An 8,421-nucleotide genomic window follows, 5' to 3' on the forward strand; every position below is an offset into this window, starting at 1 on the left:
CGGTCTGTTCAACTGAACTGATATCAGCTGATATTGACAGTCAAGTGGGTTTGATTATATCATTTGACGTTCTAACTAAACCATAGATAAACTAGTTCTAGATAAGATTAGATTGTCTATGTTCTAAACGTTTTTGTGCTATGACGTCAAATTGCCCTGATTGGCGTTCGCATATCTACATATTTTACATGTAGAATCTCAACCTGACTTGGTATGAATTATCAATTTTCCAATATTCTTTTTTAATTTCCATGGTTTTAATAATGTGATTCTCGGTTGTCTTCGATAATTACCTTCACTTTCGAATTGGAATTTCTGGTGAGAAGAGTGATGGGTATTTTCTGTAAGCACCTTCTTTAGAGTAAACACCACCAAGTGTCTGCTCAGTTCAAAACGAAATTAGAGATATTTCTTCTTACAAATTTCCGTTTTTTATAGGGTTTTAAGATATTTTCCTTATACAATAATTCACATGGAGAAAGTAAATATTTACAATTTTCGAATGAAGAAAAAAATTAAAATTTTGATAACTTTTCGTTTCTCGCAAAAAAATTTATGACATGTACTTTGTACAAAGCACTTCTTCCTTTTCTTCGTCAGCCCTATCCACTCCTGGATGTAGGCCTCTTTCGTATTCCTCCGTGATGTCCTGTCCTGAGCTATCTGAAACCATATATGTCCCGCATATTGTCTTATGTCATCAAGACATCTTCTTTGTGGTCTACCTACACTGCGTTTCGTCATTATTGTTCGCCAGTGTGTTACTTCATATGTGCTTCTGTTAGTTTTTAGTGTTTTTAGTGATTTACTTCAATATTTATCAATTGTTCATTCAGGCTGAACCTAAGAACCGTACTCTTTGTGAGGCAACCTTCGATTTGAATAAAATATGAAATCACAGGTTGGTCCCTGAAAAGTGTTTTGATTCCCCTCCATCTGTCAAATTTGATAGCACTTTCAGGGAGTAATATTCACTTACTGCAATGTGTTCATTACTCTGAGGTTATAATCTAATAATAATTGATGTCCCCAGCTTCAGTTTAGTTTTGCATCAAGCATAGAATTTCAGTTGAAAACGACGAGTTGATCAGTCCATTATTCAGTGAAAGTAATAGTTAAGAATTAGGTCAGTCTCCTCTTTTTGTGTTAGTCTTCTTCGGAACAACTAAAACCTAGTTACTTCCTGAACTTCCATCTCTAGTTTTCCCAGAGGTTCAACCCCTACAATTTCTCACGATTCCTCTGATTAACTGAATTGACCGGGAATCCAAGCCAAAAGACTCTCCTTTATAGTTGACGCCATCAGCTTTTCAAATCACCATTCAAACCACTATTTGATAGTTATTCTGGTCTGGGCATCCTCGTTTTTCGAGATCCGTGAAAATGCAACGTTTAATCACGGAAAATCTTTCTTCTCATCCTCATCTCTGAAACAATACATATTTTGACTGTCATACTGAATATTTTCGAGATTTCAGATCCGATCGGATTCAATATATATATACAATAGATATTTCAAGCTCCATGCAAAATTTTGTGCGAATATCATAAAAACCATAAAAAAGTCAAGCAAAAGATTAGAAAAAACATTCTCAAATATTTCCATGATTACGGGATTAAGATTTGGCAGTTATATGTAGAATTACCATGTCAAGCTGTAGTTAACATACAAAATTCAGAACACCGAAAAAAACTTAATAATAACAACAGATCCAATGAAATACATAGGCGTACAACTTTACTTCATCTGTTTTTTTGTGAGATTCGAGGCCTTATTGTGAAACACTGGTTATACGTTTATGATTCAAAGTATTGTCTATCGCTGGCCACTGCTTTCTCCCATCTTTCAGGCAGCGTACGAATCCCGCGTTGAAAGAACTTGTTATCTTTTGAAGCGATCTACGAATTGATCCAAATTTTTACTTTTTAGTAAGACGGTATGGTCAACTAGGCCGTGTGCCACTGATCGGAACAAGCGATAGTCCGATGCAGCAACGCCTGGAGAATGCGGCGGGTGTGGAAGGAATTCCTATTTCAACATTTCCGAATATGTCTTGACCACTTCCGCAACATGAGGTCGAGCATTGTCATGCTGTAAAATCACTTTATCATGTCTCTCGTTGTATTGCGGCCGTTTTTGTTTCAATTCTCGGCTGAAATGCATTAATTCCGTTCGATAACGCTTGCCTGTGATTACTTCAGCCAGTTTCAACAAATCAAAATACACTACGCCGAGCTGGTCCCTCCAAATACTGAGCATGATCTTGGAACCTTGAATATTCGGTTTAGCCGTCGACTTTGGAGCATGGCCGGGATATACCCATGTTTTTTTGTGCACTTGGGATTATCGTAATGAATCCATTTTTCGTCTCCAGTCACAATGAGATGCAGAAATCCCTTCCGTCTTTGCCTTGCAAGCATCAGTTCACAAGCAAACAAACGCTGTTCAACATCTCTTGGCTTACACTAGTACGGTACCCAATTTCCTCGTTTCTGGATCATTCCCATGACTTTCAGGCATTCTGAAATGACTGGTTGTGTCACTCCCAATAATCCTGCCAATTCTTGTTGCGTTTGACATGAGTCTTGATCAAGTAATGCTTCCAATTCTTCGAAAACCTCTCTTCCACTAAAAGCGTTGAAACCACTCTCGGCCCGTTCTTTCACTAATAGCGGCTTCTGCATTCTTATTTGAGAGCATTTGACGAGAATTGGGCTCGTTATTTGACATGTTTGATCGAGAACAACTTTATGAAGTAGACACAAATCGACTAATATTTCGATGGCGTTATGTTTACAAATACCTAAGCTCATTGTAAAACATTTACGATCTATTTATTTTGACTACCACTCACCGCTACGGCCATCTATTGCAAAACGGCGAAAGCAAAGTTGTACACCTTATACATGGTCTCTAAGAGTAAAATTGGCGTATTAGCACCCAAACACTCCTGACTTAACGTCAATGTATTTCTCATTTTTGTTGACGCCTTCGTCTTCTCAACTCTCCTCATTCAATCCACAATTTTGTAGTTATTCCATCCTGGGCATCATCGTTCCTCAAGATCCGAAGAGATGCAACATTTAATTACTAAAAATCCTTCTTCTCGCACTCCAAGACGCCGAAAAGTTTCCATCCATCCAAGTGGGGTGGGAGGGGCCCAGTTACCGAACCAATTTATCTAATTTTCCTGAAACAATACACATTTTGGAAGGCTGTCAAGTGAAATTTAAAATCACATACAAAACAACGAAGGATCTCCATCATTATTCATCGCCGGGCGCAAAAGTACGCATAGAAATTTTCGTTAAATAAATTAGGAGCTTGCATGAAGAATACGAGGCCATTAATATTTTTAATGATTATCGCTCCAAATGAGAAATGACAATAATATATGTAGACGTTCGCGAAATAAGAACGAGGGGGGCCCTGATAAGAACAAAAAGGCGGAGAATTTCCTTCGATACGCGCTCGCCCCTCTCTTCTTACCCTTTCTTTCGGCCTTCTTTGCGTACAGGGACGCATCTTAGGGAAATTAGGAGACTTCTGGCATCCGGCAAAAGTCAAGAATTCATATTAGGTGACCAAAAGTCGTTCTTTTGATTTTGTTGAGTAATAAACTTTTCGAATCTCTCAAAGTGAAATGTTTCTAACTGGAAATCTACGAATCTGCAAGTTCTAATTAGTGAAACTGTATTTTTTTACTAATTTCGCTTAATCTTGTATTTGATCTCACGTTGTATAAGTCCAAGTTCCGTCGAGTTCTACTACATGCATTAGAAAGATGAGCTTTCGTACTATAAAAGCGTTTGTGACAGTATTGTGATAAAATTGATACTAGCAAACAGAAAATACGGTATATTTTACAGTTTTTCTTCGATAGAGGTGAAAATGAAACATGCTGTAACAGCCAATCACGCGCAATTTAAGTTTGGTCGATTCCGTTTCGGTAATTTCTATGTCAAAGTTGCACCACGCGCTGGAAGGATAGTTGTCGAAAATGAAGATGATATCATGAACATTGTCGAGTCCAACGGTTATGTAAGCAGTGTTTCGATTGGCCAAGAGCTCAAGATTGCACAAGAAGCCGTTTGGAACCATTTGCACAAAGCTGGTCTCAAGAAGAAGCTCGATATATGGGTACCACACGAGTTGACGCAAAAAAAACCTCATGAACCAAATTTCCATCAGCTAATCGCTGCTGAATCGCAACAAAATCGACCCGATTTTGAAGCGATTGGTGACTGTTGATGAAAAGTGGATAACTTACGACAACGTCAAGCAAAAACGGTCGCGATCGAAATGCATTGAGTCGGCGGACAAGGCCAGGAAGGTTTTGCTGTATGTTTGGTGGGATTGGCAAGGAGTTATCTACTATGAGCTGCTCCCCTATGGCACAACTGATAACTCGGAACTAAACTGTCAGCAATTGTACCGTCTGATGACGCAATCTCCCAGAAGCGGAGAGCTTTGGCCAAGAGGAGAGAAATTTGCATCCACTTCATAGTCCGAACTTGGGACCAAGTGACTATCATCTGTTTCTATCCACATTTTTACTGGTGAAAAATTCGCTTCAACAGAGGATTGCGAAAATCGACTGTCTCAATTTTTTGCCAATAGAGACGAGGGCTTCTATGATAAAGGCATAATAATACACCTCCAAAATGGCAACAAGTTATTAAACAATACAGCTCATATTTGACATAAATCGGATCATTCTAACTATGGTAATTAAAGCCTTGTTTTTCATGCATAAATAATTGGTTTCTTTTCACTAAACCTTATATATGCCTACGTAGATATGAGCATCAAGTCATGAAAAAAGGAAATTGTCCATTCAAATTCATCAAAAATGAAAGCTCCTTTCATGGCATTACACTTCATGATGTTCCATCTTTCTTATTTCAGCCTGCATTTCAGCATTTCTTTCAACATTTCTGCAAAAAAAAAGAAAATTACGGAACGATACAAATCGTTCTCGAAAAAATAAAAAAAATCTGTTGTTAGAAGGAACATAGCATATACACACGAACAAGGTAAAAATTGGAAAGTTGCAGTATCTGGGTCATGTGCTGAAAGGGGAGAAATATACCTTATTGCAAGTGGTACAGGGAAGATACAGGGAAGAAGGAACATTGGAAGAAGGAGAATCTCCTTGTTAAACAACTTGAGACAATGGTACAAGAGCAGTTCTGTTGAGTTGTTTAGGGCTGCAGTATCAAATATAAAGGTAGTCAATCTGATATTCAACCTTCTGAGAGAAGATATACACACGAAATTCTAATAAAATTCTCACTGAAATTTCACCACTGAACTCTAAATTTCAGTTCTATCATATGGATTTTTTCCAATTAACTGATAAAACAAAATTTCAGATTGTAACCTCTGAAAAAAAATTCCACTGTGTATATCTATAGCCGGACGGACGGCAGAATTGAATTATAGGATGAATACGTCATCATTTCTAGTTTTCGAGAATAACAGATATTGTGACTAAATGATTCGAAAACGAGAGCTCGAAAACTGACAATTTTTTTCTATGGATAAACTAAAAAATTCTGAGTGCGCCCCTGCAGTCACCCTTTGCCAATTCCCTCCCCATATCTCTTTCGTTTTGTTTCAAGGAGACGTGACGGCGTATTCCCGTGCACGCACTAATTTCTTTAAAGGGTTTAAACCCTTGAGCATTAATGAAAAGATTGCATTCCGAAATTCCTTTAAATATTGAAATGAGTTTCACTTCCCGAACATAAAATTAGTGCCGAAAAGCTTTTTCTCCAACGCTCCCCACCCTTTGTAGTCGACGTAAAACTTTCCCATATCGAAATTTTGAGTTTTCCAGGACCACCCCCGAAAATTGAATCCTGGAAAGGGTTAGAAATGAGGGTAAGTGGTAGTGGGATTGGCCACCTTTAGTTAAATATTAAATAGTCCTAACCTTTCTTTGTCTCAAGGGTTATTTCTTGTATTTTTGACACAGGTAGGTTTTTAGAGAATTGTGTTTTGGTTTTGATTGCTATCGATTGATAATGAAGGTTTTTCCAATTATAAGGTTTCATTTCGAATAGCCCGCTATCTAGGCAGTTGTCACTTTTGAATCTGTCTGAATCTTTTGACATTTAACAAATGACTAAAACAAAAACTGAACGCAAAACTAAACCACTTTTGGATCGTCGTGAAGCACCTTCTCGGCCGGTAATAGTGGAACTGAAGTAAAAAAGTTGCGAAAAGTTAGTGATGTGAATAATCGGAACCGTGTGCGTCGTCCAAGAACAACTGAGAATATTGCTGCTTTAGCCTGTTGTGGTTACGAAAACCAAGGTTTGTCGATTCCTCGTCGATCTTGAAAATGAAACATTCAACAAACTATATTACACTCTAATTTGCATGAAGACTTAGGTCTAAAGGCATTAAAGTTTAAGTAACACAAGAACTCAAGCCGGTCGATCACTAGCAACGTCAAATTGGGTCCTTAAAATGTATCAAAATAATCCCTATTTTCATCGAAAAACCATCTTCACCTTGGTGGCTACGTTAATAAGAAGAATTGTCTTATTTGCTTCTCGGAAAATCCAACAACTATTGTTGAAATGTCTCTCCATCCTCAATGGTGCCTGTTTGGTCCGGTTTTTGGGCTGGTGGTCTGATTAGACCTCACTCTTCGAGAGGCTAGATCAAACTGTTACTGTGAATGGATTACGATACCGAGCTATGATTATTGATTTTTCATGGTAAGAATAAGAAGACATTGAAGTATTTTTAAAAAGACGGCGATACGTGCCACACAAGCAACAGAACAATATTAATTTTGCAAGAAATTATACCCAAGGGACATTCGGCGAAAAATGATTTGACAAAGGAATTCAACTAAATATTAGATTCGTTGCTGTTCTCTACTACAGATGATCTATAACCATTGCATCGTGGGCATCTCGGGCTGATTCAAATACTATATTGTTAAACGGGTCAATCACAATATTATAGTCATTATAGTACGTTTTTGCAAGAGATTGCACAAAACATTTCACATTGTCTTCATCGTTACTTCTAATGCTTCTATGCTCATTCAATTCATATTATCGTTCGCAGCAAAATCCATAAATATTCCCTAAATATATTCGTGACTGTATGTTGTATTTCTGGGAATTTTTCTTTGATTAGCACATTTATACTTTGTTATACTCTGAATATACGCATTGCCGAAACGTGACGTTTTTTAATGTATTTGGAATGAAATTGTCGAACTCAATCGTGTTGTAGTAGTGATTGATAATTGCACTGAATGCAATTATCAGTTTGAATATCACAGAAGCATAGACAGTATTCGAGTATACACCGTGCCACGAGACGTAGTTCGCGAAACATCACGAGAGCGCAGCTCGAGTGGTGTTTCGCGAATTACGTCGAGTGAAGAGGTTCGTATAATCGAAATATATTGTCTGTGCTCGAGTGGTATTCGTTACGATTATATAACGAATAATTTCAATAACTATAACCAAAGCACTGCATTTTGATAATTCAATGACATTTCACTTAGATTTATTTTTTTGGCGATCGTCCAAGAACGTTACTATGGAAATGATTCCAATATGGCAGAATACAAAACACCAAAACGATCATACCACGTTGTCAAGTTGTTTATTCACTTATCAATAAGCCGTAACTATGGGAAATTTACGGATTCTATTGGTTCATCAGAACATGAGTTGTATAATCAGTGTAATGTTGACATGATTGGGTGAAATTGTTTTATATGACACAAAATGACAAAAATTGATTAATTAGCGAAACAGTTGTGAAAAATGTTCATGTAAATCTGAGTGATACGGAAATTTCTCAAGGTTTGAAGCCATTATCGGCTTGAAATAACAGAAAACGTGACAAAAAGACAGAGCGAAACAAAAAAAATCTCCAATCGCGTAAATTCACCTGAAATATCCAAATTATCAAATCAACTCGAAACCATCAATCACCTCGATTACCCAAGAAGATGAACACCCCCGAAACTGAAGACAAATTTCACCATAAACCCAAAATATCAAAACCCTCTCGAAAAATACGAGTCCAACGATCCTCCTCAAGTCGCGCGAAACTTCCTGATGAATCGAGAAGGCGTATTCTAATTTTGGGAAGGGATAATATTCGGGAAAGGGTTGAGAAAATTCTGGGAGGACCCTCCCACCCCCGTATACGCGGCGGACAGCGTGAACATAGGCAGACGAGAAAAGTTGAACCGTTGGGGGCTGGCAAGAGGGGGGTAGCCTTTATGGATGTGCCGGCCGAAGTGAGGAAGACAGAATTCGTTGGAGGTAAGAGAATTTGGAGGAAGGAGGTCTTCTTTCCACTCGGTGGTGTTTTTCGGCAGAATGAGATAACGACTGGTTGTTATCTGTTACAAATCGAGTGAAGTTGGCACTTTG

Source organism: Harmonia axyridis, chromosome 6 (genome assembly GCF_914767665.1).
Source record: "Harmonia axyridis chromosome 6, icHarAxyr1.1, whole genome shotgun sequence".
NCBI lineage: Eukaryota > Metazoa > Arthropoda > Insecta > Coleoptera > Coccinellidae > Harmonia > Harmonia axyridis.